The sequence below is a fragment of the Coturnix japonica genome, chromosome 4 (genome assembly GCF_054131305.1).
Source record: "Coturnix japonica strain WE chromosome 4, WE-NBRP24, whole genome shotgun sequence".
In the NCBI taxonomy this organism is placed as follows: domain Eukaryota; kingdom Metazoa; phylum Chordata; class Aves; order Galliformes; family Phasianidae; genus Coturnix; species Coturnix japonica.
In genome coordinates, this window is record NC_140666.1 from 8,827,159 (window position 1) to 8,848,837 (window position 21,679).

The window sequence follows — 21,679 nt, forward strand, 5'->3', positions numbered from 1 at the left end:
GGGGGGGTGTGAGACCTCCTGAGGAGCTTGGCAGAGGCAGGGTGTGCCTGCTCCAGCAGCACCCTCCTGCAGGGCCTGCATGGTGAGGGTGCTGTGCTCAGTGTGGTGCTAGCTGCAGGAGCTCTCCCTGCACATGGAGCAGCCTGGGCTGCAGCCTGGCCATCACTCCTTGGTGGTGTGTCTGGTGGTTCCCAAGCAGTGTTCATGGAGAAAAATGTTTGGTGTGAAGCTGAATCAAAGCAGTAAGGATTGAAAGGAGGGAGATGAAGGAGGAATGAAAATCCTGGTAGGAGAAGAGCTCTAAATGTGTCTGATGATGGGCAGTGAATGCAGCTGCACAGCATCTCCCACCTCACTGTGTTGAAGGAATGAGACGCTGGCAGTGAGATCATGTGGTCTCCTGAGAGACAGAAATCACACTGTCACTGTGAACAGATGAATGGTGGGGCTGATTTTAAATCAGAAGTGAGCTCTAGAGGCAGGAGGTTCCATTTTGCCCACATCGTGCTGCTTTAATTGGACAGATACATTCAGTAAAGCAGCTCAGATCCATTTTCTTCAGCTGCTTTCTATAGGAGGTGGCAGTCCAGCAGCACCTTCCAGGATTTATTCCTTCATGAAAGTAAAATCATTCTGAGGTTTTGTTGAACCTCCATCTCAGTGCTACTACACTCCAGAGAACACAACACGGAAGTTTGTCAGTATATAGCAGCCCATCTTTGCAAGTAATGAAGCCTGTTCAGGACTCTCTGCAGCAGTTTGGCTTGCAGCGCCTGTGGGCTGGGATAGCAGCCTGAGCCTGTTACAGTTTTGCTGCTCCTGTTGTACTGAGCTTTGTGTCTGTTGGTGGTTTTGATGAAACAGTTGCAATTGGTGCTCCATGATGTATGGATGGATTCCCATCGTTGGGAGGCAGAAGTTTCTCTGCATGGAAGGAAGGAGTGGTTTCTGTTTGCAATATCTGGCAGCTGTGCCCGGCTGACCAAGTGATCCCTGCCCTGTGAAATGCAGGTCAGTTGTGCTCTCTCATGGATGGGGATGGCAGAGCTCACACAGGTGTTTGGGGGCTGTTCCTGCTGCAGCACTGCTCCTAGCAGATGTTTGCCCTGTTCCCCCCACCTTATGGTGAGGTGCTCCTCTTCATGGTGCTCTGGGCAGTGGCAGCCCTGGCTGCAAGTTAGGGTGTATCTGTGCTCATCAGGAGGTCATTGAGTGCAGCCCTTTGTGTCACAGATGCTGAGCATCGGCTATGAGACAGTGCAGCACGTGGACAAGCAAGCATAGGGACATGGAGGCTATGAATAGATGTATGAGGCCAGAATAAACAGCACAGATTGAACCTGGATAAAGTTAAGACCATCACCAAAGGGTTTATATTGATCATTCATGATCTTTGTGGGAACATCCACAGATACAATGCAGAGCTCCTCATCTGCAAGAGGCTCCCTATTTCTAACATCCTCCATTGCAGTTTGGAATTGCACCTATGCCTTCCTCTGAGGTTTCTCCATTTGCTAACAGTGGAACAAATAGTCCTAAAATGTTACTTTTTTTAGTTCTCCTGTATGGTTCTCTCGGGTCTTTCAGAATGCTGACCTACTGCTCTGTTACTCTTGAGCAGTCCCACAGTCTGCACTTAGAATTTGCGGTGAAAGACAGTGCATCAGAATGCAGGAATATTTGTGACTTAGTGCTATTAAAACCAATGCAAGAGACTTAATGGCCCTCTAATCTCCACTTATTTTTTTGAATTCTCCACAACCATAATATGTTTTCCCCTTGATGGAGTATTATTTGTGCTCCTTATTTCAGGCATCAAATGCATTCAGTTGTCATTTCAGAACAAAAGTAAGAAGGTGACATTACCTGCACAAATGCTTTTCTCATTGCTCCCAGAAGAAAAAAAGCACAGACAGTGTGTAGCCATAAGGCCCATCTACAACACTTTGGACCTGCAGTTTTAGCGACGCCCACTGCTGATATTACTCTGCTGGGTGTGGGCTTTCTTCTTATTGTGGCACCCATGAGAGGTTCAGATGAAGTGTGGCATTCCCAGAAGGATGGTCCAGCACAGAGCTGAGATGGGGGAACTGCCAGCAAGTTGTGTGCGGTGCAGCTGAATGGTAGAGCTTTTCTCTAGGACTATGAATATTATGAAGTGTAATCTGAAAATGGTCTGAATTTCAGTGTTATTCTTTTTTTTTTTTTTTTTCCTTCTTCTTCTTTTTTTTCAGATTTACTTTCCGTGCTGTTACCGTCCCTTTTGCCTCTCCATCAGAAGCACGGAGATATCTGCTGTAGTTTGGCAGGTAAAAAAAAGAGTGATCTGTGTTTTCTGCTGTGGGATCTGGAGTGCTGGCCTTACTCTGTGCCTTTTCCTTCCCCCATTACACAATTTCTCTTGTAACCCCCATCCACAGACAATTCTCTGGTCTGTTACAATGCTGTAATAAGACATCTTCTACATATCCCAATTCCCCAGAGTGAATCAGCTGTGGTTAAATGATTCCCAAAGGCACTTTAACCTGATTTTAAAGACTGCTGTGATGATGTGCTCCTCCATGCATACAGATAAATGTATGTGTCTGTGTAGATACTTCAACCAGAGCAGCACCCTATTCATGCCTCTGTTGCATACACCTATACAAATGAATGACAGTTACATCTGTCTGGTGAGATGGTTTTAAGATGGCAAGGTAAATAAATGTTAGATAAATAAATTTGATAATATTCAGTTTGATTCTATGTAATGAACTACTGTTGTTTCAATAACATATAGCTGCTTACAGAACATATGCAAATATTCTTGCCTTTTTAACACTCTTCCTATTGGAACCCATCCATGAGTTCCATGAAAGCACAGTACTGCAAGACAGGAGTCCTCCTACTGCATCATTTGTCTGAGATCCTCCCTTCATTTCTGCTTCCTTTTTGCCAAACTGTTTTTCCTTTCCTATTCTGTCAGTGTTCAGCTGCAGTTGTCTGGTATCAAAACTTCCTAGTTATTCAATGTGCCAGACCCCTTGAATTAACTGCATATTTATTTTCACATTTGCATAAAAAGGATGGGTAATAAGAAGTGCTTCAGGGACTGTCTGAGGACTGAGCTTCTGCCCTCCACACTCTGTTCGCTGGTTGGCCCACAGAGCACAGGGGTGCTGTCCTGGTTGAAGGAGCTGCACAGCTCTCTGTGATGAGAGATGCCCTTCCCCCCCCCCCCCCCCCGCCCCGTTGCACAGCATTCCTTCAGGTCTAGGTAGGATTTCAGACCTGGGCTTTGTCTCACTTTGCTTCATTTTTCATTTCTGATGACAGAATTACCTCTGCAGCTGACAGCAATGAAATTAGCTTTTGTAATCTCTTATTTTTGTAGACATTTGCGGAGAGCAGCAAGCTGAAATATAGTGAATTTTAGTGTAAGTGGTGGCGCTGTGTTCCTCTGTGACCTGTCCTGAAAGGCCACAAAAACACATGAATTTTGCAAACAGCTGTGCTGCATGAACTCAGCACTATCACAGCTGCTCAACCTCACTCACAAGCTAGGAGTTCCACAGCTCTGTTGGCAGATAGGATCACACAAGTTCTGTCCCCTGAATGTGACATGTTGGGTTATGCAGTGCTCCAGTGCTGAACTTGGAAAGCAGAGTCTGGCCAGCTCCAGCTAACACAGAGAGGTCAAGAGGATGCCTATAAATGGTTGCTGTCCTCATCTGCAAACAAATATTTCTTTAGTTTTTGGATGATGTACAAATACTGTAGAAACAAAACAGCATTTCAAAGCAGATCATGTTTCATGGTTAAATAAGAATGAGAGCTCCAAAATCGAACCGTGATTACAACACTTGCCTGGTGGTGAGCCTTTGTGCATTATGAAGCCTTGGGTTCATCAGCAGTCAGAGCACATTCCTGATGTTGGTACAACATGTGCTCAAGGTAGGACTTTGACATGACAAAGTTTTGTGTGTGCTGTGATCAGACAGAATGAAACCACCATTCCACATTCTGTGGTGTGCTTCTGCCTGCCTATGTCTGGCTGGAATAGATCCGTGCTGTTGGCTCAGCTGCCACCATTCTTCCTAAAAACAATTCCTTCTAATTTGAAACAAGCACAGCAACAACAATGATAAAAAAATACATTCCCTCCAACCCTGTAATCTTCTTGGCTGTCATTTGATTCTATTTTTTGTTCTGATTTTTGAATTTTGTAGTATCACCCATGATTCAATGAAGACTTTGCTGTATGTAAATACAACAGGACTGGAGTGGGAGTACTGGAAGACGACGGAAGAGAACAGCCACTGACATGAAAGGTGCTCAAAATAAGTCATTTTGAAGCTTCTGTATTTCTTGTCAGGTGTGCTAAATAGACATGATAGGTTGAAAGGATGGCTGAAAGTGGTTTAAAATTATATGGTCATAATCAAGATAGGGGAACATGGTTACTAGGAAACTTATCAGGCCCAGGAGCTTTTGGAACCAGTACCATGGAAGCATTTATCAATAATTTTTGGTGAAATGTTTCAAATGGGAGTTCAGTTTCTCTGTTCTAGGATTGGCTGCATTCAGCGTCTCCCTTAATGTGCTGTGGGATGAAATGAGAAGTGTATTAACATTGCAGCTAAAGAAACTGGAAAGCATGGCAGATGGTAAAAAGCAGTATTAGAGTTCTTTATACCCTTGACAAATAGGAAGCGTGATTGGGAAGCTGTAGGATGTAGTAGAGATGGCAAAAATAGAACAGCAGAGTGTGGGAGGAGGAATGAAGTGCTGAGATCTGAGATGGGGAATGAATGGTTGTCCCCAGAGATGGATGGAGAGTTATAATGGAGTACAAACCCAGTACAAAATAGAGACCTACAGTTTGCAAAGATACTGATCATACAATGTTTAATGAAGAATATTGCCAACAGAACAGGTGAAGTGATCTTGTGTCTTAATTTAGTTTTGGTAAATCCTCAGTTAAAACATCTGGTTGGGACTACTCTCCTAAGAAGTTGCAAGGTGGCTGGAGAGACTGCACACTATGACAAAAAGTCCAGCAGCTTGTCACAGGTACCTGCTATGTGATTAGAGATCCTGGTACCTGTCTTCATAACCTATAAAGACAGATAACTCCTCACAAATATGTAAAATGCTCTTGTATGGAAGGGAATATTTTGTTCTTTGTGTTCATGCTAGATAGGGCAAGAAATGATGTATTCAAACTGCAATAAGATTGATTAAAAGCGCGACAGTGAGTAAAACAGTGGCAAAGGACAATGAAATCATTAGAATGGATTGTTTGGGAAGGTGGTGGACTATTTGTTACTGTCTGTGTTTAAAGACAGGTTGGATGTGTGTCTGTCAGGAGTGGTTAGCTGTGATTAACTGCTGTAAATAGATAGTTATCTGGTCGCTAAGGCCCTTTCTTGCCTTGTATTCTGCAGTGCTATTCATCTTCTATCATTGGGGCACTCTTCCTTGGGGGGCTTAGTGTGCTGTAGAGATGCTGTAAAGAGTGTGAACCCATTCCTATAAACCCATTCATGTAAACCTCCTGGTGTAGTGGGTGCTGCCAAATGCAATTCATTATTAACAAATTCTATGAATGATAATGCAGGCCAATGAGTTACCAGCTACGCTGTCAAGGATCTCTTGGGCTCGTGAATAAGATGTTCGGACACAGCAGATGAGTTATTTTTATGAAACCTTGGCCAAAGCAATGTATGCTTTTGCCTTGCTCTTCAGTCACTGCCTAGTGTCTTGAACCCTCATCATACAGCCTGTGCTGCTTTTCTTTCATTAGTCCACACATTGATTTATTAGTAAAGAAAACAATTGTGCTGATAAAGAGATAATTAAAGCAATACCAAACAGAAAGAGCATGATTTTTCTTGTAATGTGTCTGTTCAAAAAGAACCACATCCAAAGTTTAGTTCTCTGGGTGAAGAAGCTATGCCTCACTTCTTGAGTAACCATGAAAACATAATCATTACAAAATGAAATTAAATGCAAGGCAATGCAGGGCTTGCCAGAGCCAAATGGAATTAAAATGTCAATGATTCAGTGTTCTGTTTTGGATTCAAACATTAACTCCCATCATACTCCCAGAGTGGCGATTAGGCTGTTCCACTCTTTGGTGCTGGATGGTATGAAATAGGTAAGTCTTCTTTCAGGAGAAATCAGTAATCAGTGAATATCTCCTCAAAATTCATTCCTCCAGCTTCATTCTGATGCAGCTGACTTGCTTGGACACAGTTACTTGTACACAAATCTGTTTTTGATAACAGTTGAGTTGCTGTGTGTTGATTAAGCAATAGGTAATGGACTACACACATCTCTGTTGTAGACCCAGCGTGGCTTTAATTAGGTTAAAGAGCATTTCTCTGTTCTGTAGCCATAAGAATAACACGTATTGATTTGTTGTTAAATTTTGGAAAGCATTCAGCTTACAAACACATCATCTTTTTCATTAGTATTTTGCTGTATTTCCCTTATCTCACTGTGAATACTGGAGAATGGATATCTTTACCCAAAAGAAGGGACAGGGTAGGGAAATGATGCTGTGATTTACATGGCAGGTAAAACTGTTCTTATCTCAACAGAACAGGGAAGGACTTCTTTTCTTTTCTTTTCTTTTTTTTCTTTTTCTTTTTCTTTTTTCCTACCCAAAAGGATATATAAGGTAAGGAAAAAAAGAATAATTCAGGATTTATTCTCCAAATTCCCTTAGAGATGGTCTAAGAATTTGCACTTTCAGGTTTGTTTTGTGCCTAGATATTAATTCTGCGAGAACTGTACAAGAAAGAGGAAAAGGTTCAGTAAAGACTGAGGTCTATCAGTAGGGGACATGAAACTTGGGCAGACTAGGACAGAAGACTCCCTTCAAGGAAGCAATGGGACTCTGATCACACAGTGGGAGTAGATCTGTAGTGCAAGAACTTACATAAGTAAAAGAGTTCTGCTTTAAAGGTGAAAGTAGGACTGAGGAAAAGGAAAACATAATCTCTCTCTGTTCTTGCATTGTACCACAGAGGTAGTTACATTCCTATGGTCCTATTGCATGACTTTGGTTAAATACCTGAGCTGGACCTGTCTCCAGACACAGCCATGCTACTAAGTCAAGCAGCAACCATTGCCACTGGTTTTCTAATCTGAGGTTAAGTAATTAGCTGTTAATAAAAGCAACAACCAACACCAACTCAGAGTGATGTTGTGGTTTTGTGATTGTTGTTGCTGCTGTAGATATTCCACATCAGCACATCATGCAGAACAGTGGCAGTTAAAGAGTTCATGTTCTCGTTCTATGTTACTGCCATTTTGGGTTCCTGGAGAGGAGGGGCAGCATCCTGGGAGGACTTGGTGTGAGGAGGAAGCAGAGTGGGATGCTGGACTGGACCCCAGCCGCTTTCTGCCTCTGGCCATCTCAGCTAGCCGCGGAGAAAAGCATGTGCTGCCCTTGCCCTGTTGTGGTTTGATTCCTATTTTGGGTACTCTTCCCTCTTTCTTTTTGTTTGATTTGGTTACATTTAGTCAATTCTCATTCCTCCTCAGATCATTGCCATTGTGTTTTCTCTTTATTAAAGCAATCTGCTGGCTCTCTGCCCTTCCACCTCTCCTGGAGCGTGTGGCCCAGGTCATGTGGTGAACCTTCCTTTTTTTTTTTTTTTTTTCCTTATTTTTATATGTCTGGGGATAACCCCATGACAAATGGACAACGATCTTGGTCAGTGGAACAAGCATGAAGTTAATAAGCATGTAACAGGCACCTGCCAAACTTTGTAGGCAAAGATATATTCCATTCTGTTCAAGAAGCTGATGTAAAAAGTAACAGCCAAAAATCCAAGTGATAAAAGCTTTGGTAGTGCTAAGGCATAAACTTTCAGCATCAGTATGTCTGAACTGTGGTCAGCACTGCTGTGCTGGGCACTGGCCAGATTGTTTTAGTTGGATGACCTTTGGTTGCAGAACTATGCCTAGTATGAGGGAAGGAAATTAATAAATGAATGGAGTCTGCAGTGGTTGGCAGATCAAAGTTATCACCTGGCACTGTGTCCTCAGCAGAAGGCAATGTTACAGCCTACAGACCAGATAGGTTTGTTTGTGTGAGGTCTGATGGGTACTGATAATTCTGGCACAAGAAGCTGAGGAGGAGGAAATAGATGGATATTGTTACTTCGGCATTGCTGTTTTCTTTGTTTCTTCTCTGGGGGATTATTTCCCTAAGTGCTGTTTCACTGTATTTCTGAGGTGTGTATTTCCTATGTTGTATGTGAGAGTTTCTGTCAGAGGTAGCTGAGAAATAACAACTTGCATGAGAAGCCAGATTATAAATGCAATTAAATGGTATCACAACCCTTTCTTGTGCCATTGTTCCAACATGTTTATCTTAGAATTAGATTTACTAATTGAAAATCAGATTGGAGCAGGTGCAAAGAAAGAATATTAGGATGGCAGGAAAATGAAGAGCCTAATGGGGGCCAGAATCCCATTCAAAATGAAAACTGCCACATGGGTTAGAAGCGTTTGATTTACCTTTAAACTTGATAGTCTGAGGAATAAAAGAAAGAAAACTCCTTGTGCATAAATGTATCCTGTTCCTCCTCCAGTAGGAGTAAAAAGAAAGAGGAGAAAACAACCCTATTACTTTATACAGTGAGGTCTGGTGAATTTCTGAGTGGGATCTCATGATCGGGTGACAAAAAAAACAAAAACAAACAAACAAAAAAAAAACACCCAAAAGTATATATAATGACTTGATATATCTCTGCTATCTGTTGTTCCTGTGAATTTGTTCTACAGGTCTGTGCTTCTGTTCCACACTGGAAAGTCCTGGAGCAAAGTCTATCCCCTTTTGAAAGGCATAAAATAGTTGAGCCTCATCCATTTCACAAGCCAGCCCAGAGCTTCTCTTCTATTAAGTAAACTGGTGGGCTGTCTGTAGAAACACAAATGTTTGTCCCTGATGCTGCTGTTTGAAGGGCAGTCATCCTTATCCTTGGTTTTTTTTTTCCCAAGAAGAACATGCAGTTGTGACCCTCATGCTGTATCAACATGGAAAGTACCACAGAAGCAACAAAGAAACAAACAAAAACCCAAACAGTCATCTCTCCTCACCATCATCCCCTCCTCCTGTACCACTGCAGAAAACCCCTACCTTGTGCCATCTGCAAGAAGTAAAATAACTGCCCATCCAACAGTAATGGGGAGTGGAGTGTGGAGGGGAAAACAATAGTTCTCCCTTCTGGATGACCATGTGGTCTTCTGGATGTGTCAGAAAGCTGAGTGCTCTAACATGCCAGCTTTCTACTTTGACCATATTCTGTAAGTGTGATGACTTACGTGCTTATGCATGGGGTGCAGAGAGAGAGTTCATCCTGATGGAAAAAGAGTGTCTCGTAGCTGACAGCTGAAGTGCCGTCCCCAGTACAGCTGTTTAGGGATCAGCAGCTGGCAGGTGAGATTGAAGGTCAAAGCCCAAGCAGTCTAGTTGAAAGAAGAAAACAACGGAGGTGCAAAGTTAGGAGTACGAAGCCTGTCCTATTTGCACACACAAATCCAACATTATAGATTTTATTACAAAGATTAGAATACAGGAACATGAAAATGCAATGTGAAGCATTTAAGAGGAAAATGAAGAGATGCTTATTCCTTCTTTCCTCCCACATCCTCTCACCCCAAATACACAGGTTTTTGTCAAATTGTCTGATAACTTTTCAGACACAGCCTTACTATTTTTCACAAAAGCACGAACAGAAGTTGGTGGGTATGTTGCATGGGGAGCCAAGTTGGAAGTGGAACTGGATGGGTTAGACCTGGACAAAAGTACATCTGTTAAAGGGTAGCTTTCTGAATGCAGCAATGCCAGCAGTGTGTTCACCATCACTGGACACATGGAAATCAGAGTGTCTCTATGTAACAGACAGGTGTTAAAGCAGAGCTGATGCAAGCTCGGGCTCACAGCTTTGTGCTGAGTGCAGTGTGGGGCGCTGATTATTGCACAGTGAGAACCGGATCTGAAGAAGCATTAATTTTCTCCATGGATTTTGTCTGAAACAAATGAAACAGTTATCATGGAGATATATCACTGGAGACATTCCTGGAAAGAACATGCTGTGCAATTATTTATGCCTGCTAGAGGCATAACAAAATGTAAAGGCTGAAAACTCAAACTGGGAAAGTGCACTTCAGGAGCATGATGTGGGTTTTTAGTAGTGTGGTGCTCTCTGTTGGAATGGGCTATCAAGAGAAACAGTCAACTTTTCAGCACTGCAGACAAAGGGAATCAGGACTGGAAGCTTCTATAAAAAATGTTGTCTAAGTCCATGAGCAGTTACTGAGCTTGTTGGCAGTATATGAGCACACCAAGGCATACTAAGTAATGGTCCCTTTTTATTCCCATGGAAACTGGAACAGATTAAAAAAGCACAATAACACAATTTGATAGAGCAAGTTCTCAGCTCAAAAAAAAAAGTTTTTCAATGTAGTCACCACCATCATCTGGGCATTTTCACTAGGAATGAACACGATTGTGCATGCTGTGCTCATAGATATCTGCATGATCATCCACAACGTCTTGTCTTCCATGCTGCTGTCACCACCATTGAAGCACAGCACCCACTGCCTCACTGTGGCAACAGCTGCACTCAGGGCTCCATAAACATTCAGTGAGCATCAATGAATGTATATTTTTCCTCACAGAGGAGTTCAGTTCCACCCTTTGCTCCATTCACACTCCCACAAGGCACTGTTCTGTCAGACTGCCCCTATTCTGCCCTCTGTCACACAGCCCCAAATGAATCCTGGCAGGAGTGTCCAACTCCTGATGCCATACCACCTCCATCTTCCTCTGATGGTGTTGGCCAACACCATCATAAAATAGGAGGCGTTGTGTGTGCTTGTGCTTCAGACCAGATTAGATGACAGTGGCCTTCTTCTTGGTTGTGTCAGAGACAGGGAGGGTATGCAAGAGACAAAAATGCAAAAAATCAGCTTTTTGAGCAGTGGCCTTTCCCTTGTTAGAAGCGGGATTGCACCACAGTGGTCGGACATTTATAGGGCTTACAGTAGGTGGTACAGCTCTGTGAACTGAAAGGCCAGTTAGCACACTAAGTAGATTTAGGTTACTTTAAAAGAGCACTAATGAGCGTGATAATTATATAGTAGCATAGCAGCATCTTGCAGTGACATACACGCAGAAAACTGTGATGAGTGGATGTTGAAATATTCCTTCACATGTTTTTATTTTGGTAAAAGTTCAGTCACTTTGATGCAATTTACCTTGTGCTGTCCTGTTCACTAAAGACTGACTATAGTGACTACCCACAGAGACTCAGAGGGCCGTGATGACCCAGGTGACTCAGACTTCATGCTGTGTTATAAGAAAATTCTTCACAACAAAACTCTGCTTTCTGAGTCCAGCATGGTTGGGCAGCCAACCACAGACAAAGACCATTAATGCACAGAGAGACACAGAAGATTGTAAACCTCACTGTCTCAAGCTAGGAGCCTCAGGAAGAACAGAAGTTTCTCTTACCTTGTGTCTTAATTTGTACCTGCATGTATTGGAGCTGATAGAAATGATGTATTAGTCATTCTCAAAACAAAATTATATAAGTAAACTGTTTTTTTCCCCCCAAGTATTTCATTATCTGGAACACTGCAGTAATTTTCATCCATTTTTAGAATTCATTTGTCATTCATTCATTTTAGAATTAATTTGTCTTTCAAGAACTCTTGCCTTGATGCACTTTGTCCAGAGTGGGCTACCTAGTACTGCACTTAGATAGGAAAGGAGAAGCAGGGAGTTTGGGAATGCAAAGATCTCACTGTTTATTCATAGAAGTGAGCTTCACAGTGTAATCTAAATGGCTGCTGGGTATTTCAGTCACTCCCATCAAGAGAAGATTACGATTCCACTGCCTTGCTGTATGAGAGACAACATAGGAAAGGATGAGTAGCATCTGGATGTTCAAACTGAATATTTTCTTTAACCATTTCAGCATATTTCCTTGAAGCCTTTGGTCTTGTCCATTTGGATGGGCAGCATAGAAAGCTTTGTTTGTATTTAGGCTCATTCCAGCTGCAAAATTAGCAGAATAAATACAGATAAAAGTAGAAAGATTAGGGAGATTTTAATTAGGTACAGAGATTCTTAAATGTCTATTTGCTTTCTGATCATAGTATCATAGTCTCGTGCGGGTTGGAAGGGACCTTAGAGATCATCGAGTCCAACCCCCCGGGATTCGAACCTCTGTGTAGCAGTGCGGCACTTCTACCACTTGTGCCACAGGGGGGATTCGAACCCAGGGCCTCCGGTGTTGCAATGCGGCATTCCTACCCACCGGGGCACACTGATCTTGGAACTTGCCCCATCACTTGAAGGCAGTATGAACTGGGTGGCTTGGGACAGATAGTAAAATTAGCAGCATTAACAAAATCATTTTTGGCAACTGGTGAAAATCGAAAGTTGCAGATCATACAGGAAGGAAGGGTGAGAAGTACCAGGAGGCTGTCACTGCTTTGTGTTACCATAACAAAACTGACTTGAATGATGCCATGCAGTTGGTGACAACATAGACTTCCTTCAAATCTGTAAAGCAGAGCTTCCTTGTCCTTGGTAATGGTTAAGATGAGCAAGTAAAGCACATTCTCCACACAAGTGCATGATTTCCATGGCCATCAACTGAAGTAAAGGCGTACTCTCATTTCCAGAAGTTGGGGGAGCTGCATCCTAAGGCCACTCCTCTACATCCCTGCACGGCCTCGTGCTGCAGCACTGCCATCCTCAGGGGGGCACCCCGGGTCCAGGTCCCTCACACTGAGGTGCTGTGCTGCAGTTCCTCATGTCACCTGGTGACCATTTCAGCAGATGTGAAGTCAGGAGAGCACCTGAGGGTTTTATTTATCCCGTACAATAGCTGAGTTAGACAGACACTGGTATCTTTGCCTTGAAGTGGGATAAATGAATGCCTACAGTTTCCACTGTTAAGACTGAAGAAGAAATTCTTGACGCCTTCGCTGCCCACAGGATGTACAAACGTTCTTTTTTCTGTCTCTTTTTCTCCTGTGTTTCCCAAAATTCCCATAGAACCCAAGGAGAGCATTGGTACAGCACTGGCCTTTTTGGCGCTCTAGGTTCACAACATCCTTAAACACACCAGTGACTCATCTGAAGTTTTTGCTTACAACTTCTTGCCTCAGTGTTTACATTCACTTCTTAAATATTGACATTGTCCTGAAAAAGTCATGTTGCCAAGGAGAAAGTAGGAATGGTTTATCAGAATACACAGTTCTTGATAACCCCTGCAGAAGAGTAGAACTCTGATTCACAGCTACCTTATTTCTGCTTTATGCCAACTTAATTATATCCTAAATGGGGGATGAAAGGGCCTTTTCCCACCTTTGCTACTGTATCACTCTTCCACTCTGCTGACACACCAAGGCTTCCCAGGTCTCCATTCTGTCCTGTTCCAAGGGATGTTTCCTCAAATCACATAAAGCATGTTTAGCTAGTAGAAGTTTGTGAATTATTTTATCATTCTTGCTGTAAAATCTGTTTAATTGTTGACATTATTCCTAATTGTTTCCAGCTTTGTGTTATTTATACTCACGTGAGTTGTTGGTTTTTTTTTCTCCTGTTTGTTTTTCAATCTATTGAACACAATCATCAGGCATTATTTAGAAAGTTTGATGTTACAGCCATGATTGTGAGATGCAATATTTTCCTGGTGTTTTGTTTTATTATCCTTTGCATACACTGGGAAAGACTCAGTTCTAGCCATCAAACAACTTTTGTTTTCAGCCAGACTAACATTCTCATGCTTTTAACACCATCATGCCAAAGAAACCAGCAAAGGTTAGCTGGCTGTTTTTCACATCCTCTCAGGTATTTCAGTGAGCTCTCCTTGTGCTGCTGGTTGCTTTCTTTCACAAATCAGAGCCTTTTTTAGCTTGACTGTACAAAAGACGCTCCAAGTGCACCTTTGAGAGCTTATGGTAACACTGTCAGCTAGGAGCAGGTGACTGGAAATTAGCTCAAGGCCCCATATTTTAAGAACAGCAGTCAAGGAATAATTATGATATTTTCCTTCATGTGTTTAAGAGTCATGCAGTATTTCCCCTGCTTTACAGATGGACCAAGCAGTGTGGCTCTGGCAGAATGTGGAGGAATTGCATTAGAAATCTTAGCTGTGTTGAGTGCTTGGAACCTAATCAGGGAGTATGACATTACCTTGCAGTTCCTCAGAATTTTGACTGTGATTTGCAATTCCTGTGAAAATGTGAAGATTTTCCCAGCACCATCTAAGCAATATCTAGAGCAGACACAACCTGAGACTCTTTGAGATCTTTCTCCAGAAAACCAGAGCCCAATCCTGGGCCTGAGAAGAAAATTTTCCCAGTATCCAGCCTGAACCTCCCCTCATGTATAGTGATGTCTTTCCCTCTCATCCTATCAGTAGAAAGCTTTAAAGTCTTCCCTAAGCCTCTTCTTTTCCAGACTGAACAATCCCAGCACCCTCAGCTGCTCCTCATGAGACCTGTGCTCCAACACCTTTCACATGTTAGCAAAAGCCCCACTGAACCCACTGATGAGGCACCCACACTGCTCTGGCCATCCTGTGCCAGTGCCTCATTGCCCTCATGGTGAAGAATTTCTTCCAAAGCCTTGAATTTCTTTTGCATCTGCCTGTGAACATGCAGGTGACATCATCTGGTGGACAGATTCATTAATGATTCAGGCAGCTGAAAGCTGAGTTTTTTGAACTTTTCTGCTAATTTTCCAACCAAAAACCACAGCATGCTTTAAAAAAAAAGAAAAGGAAAGGAAAGGAAAGGAAAAGAAAAGAAAAGAAAAGAAAAGAAAAGAAAAGGAAAGGAAAGGAAAGGAAAGGAAAGGAAAGGAAAGGAAAGGAAAGGAAAGGAAAGGAAAGGAAAGGAAAGGAAAGGAAAGGAAAGGAAAGGAAAGGAAAGGAAAGGAAAGGAAAGGAAAGGAAAGGAAAGGAAAGGAAAGGAAAGGAAAGGAAAGGAAAGGAAAGGAAAGGAAAGGAAAAGAAAAGAAAAGAAAAGAAAAGAAAAGAAAAGAAAAGAAAAGAAAAGAAAAGAAAAGAAAAGAAAAGAAAAGAGAGAATGTTGTAAATAAAGACTCTTAATTGCTGCTGGAGCAAAGGAAGGAATGGATGAAAATGATACATAAAACAGCACATGCAGCATTTGTTAGTATTTTTCAAGTGAGGGAAGAGGCCCAGAGTGGTTGAGACTGGAAGGAGCCCATGGAGATTGCTTAGTTCAGACCCCCTGCATGAAGGCAGGAGCAGCTACAGCAGGCTACCCAGCTGTGCTGGCCGTCTCCAAGGATGAAGACTCCACAGCCACTGAGGACAACCTGTTAAAGCATTTGACTGTACTTATGGGAAAAGCAAAACTTAGGCCTGAATGGTATATCATGAATTTTTGTTTGTGCCCCAAATCTACATCATATATGAGCACATGCCTTCTATTCATGTTCACTTATTGAAGATAAGGTGACAATAAGTTAGCATTGCCCTGACTCCTTGCCTTATAGCACAAGCACCACTGACACTGCTACTAACATCAGAGTTGAATTCATAGCAGACATTTCATAAGACATCTGATGCAGAATGCAGTTGCTAAATACTGATGTTCTTAAACTGATGTACAAAGGCTGTATGTTTGAAAAGCAAACGAACAGCAGAGACAAAAAGACGTATAGGCTAACAAACACACCACACTGCTGCAACTGCTTCAGGAGCTTTATTTATTACAAGCACTTTGGAAAGAAGGACAAAAGCGTATGCCAGAAAATGATTAAAGAGCGAAATGGGGAAGTTTAGACTCCTTCAGAATAAATTTAAGTAACGGACAGCATTTATTATGTCTGTTTAACGGCAAAATAATAAGGACAAAGGGTAAATCTACACTAGCAATTAGCTATGAATTCTGGTTTGTGTCTATGCCACCCAGCTACAGTCACGTCAGCTTTCTATACTTGCTTGCCAGAGTAACTGCTGTCCAAAACCATGACTTTTGTTCAGGCAAGAGGTAGATATATGCTTCAGCTGCTGTACACAGCTGCACACAATCAATATGCACCGGGCGTGCAAATACAGAAAGTTCTTCCCAAAAAAATCTTACCCCAGGCTGAATTCCTTAGTAAGATATTTTCCTTTCTTCTGCCAGCATCAGTAATCCCAAATGCTGACTCCAAATTCCCCTTCTGACTACCTGGAAACTTGACTGGCGGTTGGTAGGTCCCCACTGGGCATTTAACCCCATATTTTCTTGCAGATTGCAAGCTGGGACCTGGCTCAACTGATCCAGATGAGCTCCTTCTATTGCAGTGTACCTGGGTGCTTCCATTGTGCTGCCTGGAGAGCACAGGACTCCCTGGTAAATGCTTGAAGGAACACCACACATCCTCTGTACCTGGTCATAGAATCATAGAATCACCACAGCTGGAAAAGACCTACAAGATTATCCATTCCAGCCGTCCATCACCAACAGCTCTCACTAAGACATGTCCTTCAACATAACGTGTACAGCAGCTCCAGTAGCAGCCACAGCACACGATGGTGACCTCTGAGATCTGGGTGTGTTCTTCTGGAGTGCAGAGTGGCAACACACCGCTGCCCTGAAGGGAAGGACACAAACTGGAGGTGTGGTGGTGCTCAGGATGTGTCCTTGCTTTGCAGAGTTTGACAAGCATTTATCAGTGCTTCACAACCTCAGTCTGTTTCAGTTTTCTTACTAACAGCTATTTTTTGAACCTAAGGGAGAAACCACACCATTTTACGCTGCAAAAAACATGTGTTGTAGTTCGTGGCAATATTCCAGGCTTCCAGGTAACCGTTTTCATCTTCAGGTCTCAAAGACAGTTAATAGTCAATAGTGAATAAGTTCTGCCATTGGGAGCAATATCCTGCTCCGGTGTTTGCAAAGCTACGCACATCTGATTGTTTTCATGCAAGTGCTCTCCCTTACCACAGAAGTTGTTGTAAGAAGAAGAAATAAATGATACTGGGATGCAAAATTCCCTCAAGAAAAGGCATTGCACACCAAACAAAGTTTCCTGTTACCTGCTACCATCTCAACAAGGCATTTTATAATTTTTAAGTGCTTGCATGTGGCATCAGTTGTTTTGGTAGCTGAAGAAGAAGTTACTCATGCCTTTGCAGCGCTACATGATGTATTTCATGCTGATTAAGCTCATGAACTTATGAACATGCAGGCTTCAGACTGCAACGTTTGAACATCTGGATGTAGTTATGTCACCTTTCATCAGCTTAGGAGCACAGTGAAGAGCAGCCTGATGGGCTCTGTTAGTGAGGGGTGGGTGCAGCATTTTTGTCTGGGTTTCTTCAGAGTTCACAAGTCGAATGCCTGTATGACTCCTGGTGAGGACACAGATCTGACAATTACTGTATGCTCAGAGTTATTCAGAACTCAGTTTTCCATCTGAGTCTCTCTCAAGCTGCTTGCCTACCGTCATGTCACGCATTATCCTCTTGGCACAATTTATTGCATGTGATTAAGCAAAAGGGACCATGTCCCAGTTCGAACTACCAAATATGTTTTCCCCATTCAAACTTTTATTCACTTTTCAGACTGTGACTTGTTATCTCTCTTCCTCTCCCTGTTTTTCTCCAATTTGCACTATTACCTACTGAATTTGTAACCTGTTTATGTTGGTCAGCAGCTTTAGAATCTTTAGATGGCTCCCTTTCTCCAACTACTTGGATGAATCACTTCTTCGCAGTGTATTTGTTGCCAATGTTCCGAAATGCCAAACTGTAATGGTTTACTCATCCTGTTGAATTTAGTACTTGTTTTGCAGGGACTTCAACCCAGATTAATTATGGTATGTGCCTCTTTATTCCACTTTGTTCATTCCTGAACTTGGGCTGGATGTTTTTTTACTGTTCCTTTTAGAAGCCTAAGTGGGAATCCAGCACAAAATTAGAAACTGGATTTTGTTTACATCACTTCCTTTATCACATAGTATTTTTCATTTATGAAAAGAAGTCACAAAACCTCTCTGACCAAAGGATGGGAACACTTCTATTTTCTTCCCTAATTGCACATACCCCCCAGTGCCCCATGGGACCGTGCTCTGAATCTTGGTAGGGCAGCATGAATGATGTGACCTTGCTTTTTTATAGATAATTTTAACACCAGCTCTGGGTCAGGCATCTGAGAACCAAAACCCCTTGAGGGTTCCATCTTCTGAGCATCTCTGCAAGAACTTGATGATGCATAGGGAGCGAGAGTAAAGGCTCTTTGATCTGCACTGCACTGTTCAGCCTATTACTCCTGTTGTCCGTTTGTCATATGTAGCTTCTGTAAGAAATCACAGCTATGTCACAGACTGAGATTAACAGAATTATTGCTTACATGGGTGTTGTATAATGGAGAATTTCAGAGAAGCCACAATGCAAACAGCATTTAGCAGAATGTGTTACACCCTCAGTAAAGAAACCTGTCCTTAAAGCTGTATTCAACTGATTTCTTAATGAAAATATCTCCCATCACCCTGCTTATACTTTTCTATACGTTATGTAGGGCAGCAGAAGCCTTGTTCTGGAGAAGAAGGAGCACTCAAGTGTCATTTATTACCAGCTCTGTGGGGACAGGCTCAGAAGAAAGCCCGCATGGCAAGCCCATTTGCAGAATGAACTGTAATAAGTTCCACAGACAGAATGTGTAGGTGCCTTGAACTGGAGTTACATCTGATCTAAAGTTTGTATTGACCCAGTGGTTGTGCCTAACAGTGCTGGAACTGTTGCACCTGGTTTCTGCTTTCCAAGGTACTGACATAGAGAAGTAAATGAGTTTAGAGACTGTGCAGAAGGAGGACTGTGTGCAGGGCCAGAAGCATCCCTTCACTGTGACAGAGACTGCTGTGCTACTGCACTGTGCCTGTGGGGCTGGCAGCTGGCTGGCAGGGAGGGCCCTCTGTGCCCACCTCTCTGCCACTTCTGGGTTTAGTGAAGCAGAAATCCAACTTTAACATAACCATTTTTCTTGGCAAATCAGATAATTCTGGGGAGTGAATATCCACAGGCTCCTGTGTGCAGCAGCACTATGAATGTAGGGGATACGTGTGTTTGTTATCTTTCTGCTTATATTTCTGTTCAGAACTAGACTGGAGATTCAGAGAGGGCACAAAGGCCATGGGCTGAAAACCCCTGCTCCAGAGAGGACCCTGTCTAGAAACAAATATTCCTTCAGACATAGTAACGAGTCATTCCCTGTGGTAGCTACATGTGTTTCTCACCATTGGGCTGCATTTTCTCTCATGTTTATTTCAACAAAAATGCCTTTTCTGCTTCTTTGCTCTCCGTTCCTGCCCCGTGGCCTTGCTGTGACCGCATACTGCCTTGACAGTGATCACCGGCTGGAACGATGTGCTTCGCCAAGGCTGTCTTTATTTAGACAAGGCTGCTGCTTTCTGAACTGCTTGCGGGAACAGAGGGGTCATGCAGTAACCACACTGCACCTCCTGTGTCAGAGGACTATGGAGCACTCAGAGGAACGAGCCTTTGTTTTGTTGTTTTTTTTCTCCTGTTTTAAGAGGGAAAACAGGGTATTTGGAATAAACTGCCCATGTAACAGACAGTAAGGTGAGGTTTTTGTTTGTGTATAAACCCAAGTTCTGGCCAGACTGACCAGTGATCCCAAACAGACAGCCATGGCAGCAGTCTGAGCTCAAGTATGGCTTCATCTTCCTGCCTTCGCTGTATTAAAGAACATGGCAGATTGCACAACAAATAATGTATCTGTGCTGAGCATGTTTACTACCACTGCCAGCATTCCAGGAGAGTCTGAAGGGTCTGACACAGATCAGCCTCTGGTCATTGCCACAGCATCTGCGGATGGTGTTTGTACTGAGGTCACATTCAGATGCAAGAAAGGTTACAAGCTACCAATAATAAGAGCAACAAAATACAGATTTCGTCAGACCAGTGGCAAAACCAGGAATGGAGCTCAGGTTACTGCCTGCTTAACTTACAACCTTTCCCAGATTTATACCAAACGAGTGTAATAGATTGGCATGGAGTTAGTGCAATTAAATTCCATACATGTAAGTAACCCTTTGTTTAGATACCAAGCCTAAACTCAAGAGCTGGGGGTTAGGAAACAAAGTGCATATGATGCAATGCGTATTTTTTATAACTGGAAAACCAAATTCAGGATTGTGAGCCTGAATCTCAGTTAGGATTGGCTGTGAATTCTGATGAGTCTGAGCAGAACAACAGGATCTGAGCGTAGGTGTTGGTTTCATATCCCAACACAGAAGATTTGGGATGAATATTTCATAAGTTCAGAAAGGTCCTGAGGAATATGTATGTTAAAAAAAAAAAAAAAGTACGGGTTAGATTGAAAGAGGTTAACAGCTTTTTAAATAGAAGAAAGTAGATTTCATGAGCTAGATAAATGCAGGCATATTTCCTAATTTCTCTGCTGCAAAACAGCCCTCTACTTCTCGCTGAGTCTTTTTTCCTTTCCATAAGGTGGGGACTGGAGGACTTAGACAAAACAGATGATGTTTGGTCAGATGAGGGTTTAAATCTGGCAGCTAATTTTGCCCATAGCACTGCCTGTTGAAGGTTTTTATTCGCTGAAGAGAGAGAAATTGTGCAGTAGGCAGGTAATTCATAGCCCTGGAGAGGTATCTGAATAACAGAATGGAATTGCTTTGTTACAGCTTCAGCCGCTGCAGTGAAATCCATCTGCACGCATTGCACCCAACCTGTTGGTCGCATCCATGAGTGCCCCCAGCAAATACAGCTTTTCTACCACACTGATGTAATTCATGAGACACACACTCTCATACTGAGCAATCTATGAATGGGGCTGTACAGCCATCTTAGAGGGACAGTGTTACAGTCATGTGGTCATAATAAATCATAAAGCTGTGCCACCCCTTTAATAAGTGATATTCCCATCTACATAATAAAGTTGAGGTACAAATGCCTTTTTTTGTTTTTTGCCAATATCTTTGCTGAAATTGAGTATTTGGATAGATTATGTGCATGACTTCCCTCTTAAATGCCTCTAAATTGCTGTTTGTGACATGCTTGATGTTAATGAAGAATAAACTGGGGTTACAAACATGACTCTGTGTTGCCTCAACTCTTACTCTGCCTGAAATCAGTTCTGCTCTGTGCAGCTGCATTTCGGTATGGATGAAAAGTAAAAATACTCATAACCAGGAAAAAAAAGTTCTCTAATATCCAAAGTCTTTACTATAGGCTCTGCTGGAACATCAGCTGAAAAGTGTAATTCCACACTTCATCAAACCATTGGAGTAATTCTCTTGGAATGGAAAGCAGAAAGGCTGATCCTCCCTCCATCTGCGCAGCCCTCACCTCCGCTAAGTCATTTGCAGGTTCTCCAACCACTATGACTGCAGGTGGTTTTTTGTTCACTATACCTCCAGGATTTAACTTCATGCCCCCCCCCCCCAGGAGCAATTCTCTACCAGAACACTTAGACAGTGAAAAGATATCCACACCTGCCTGTGCACGGACACAGGTGTGCAAACACAATAACCATCATGTGTTTTATTTGTTAAGAAGTCAGGCTCAAAGAAGAGGAGGAAGGGGGAATTCTGCTTGGGCTTCCCAGTCAGTCATTTGTGAAATAAACACTGAATCAATTTGTTTTGGATTTCAGCATG

General features: G+C 42.6%; 1 long non-coding RNA gene across 4 annotated transcripts in view; it reads left to right on the plus strand.

Moving 5' to 3' along the window:
• Nucleotides 1–21,679, plus strand: part of LOC146760925 (uncharacterized) — a 43,864-nt gene that overhangs the window by 7,328 nt on the left and 14,857 nt on the right. Inside the window, exons 2-4 of one of the 4 annotated variants that reach the window (XR_014945068.1) lie at nt 2,235–2,309; nt 4,209–4,310; nt 16,288–21,116. This is a non-coding gene — a long non-coding RNA (uncharacterized LOC146760925). Of the gene's footprint in view, nt 1–2,234; nt 2,310–4,208; nt 4,311–16,287; nt 21,117–21,679 lie in introns of those variants that run through there. The other 3 variants (XR_014945069.1, XR_014945070.1, XR_014945071.1) reach the window with 3 other exon arrangements.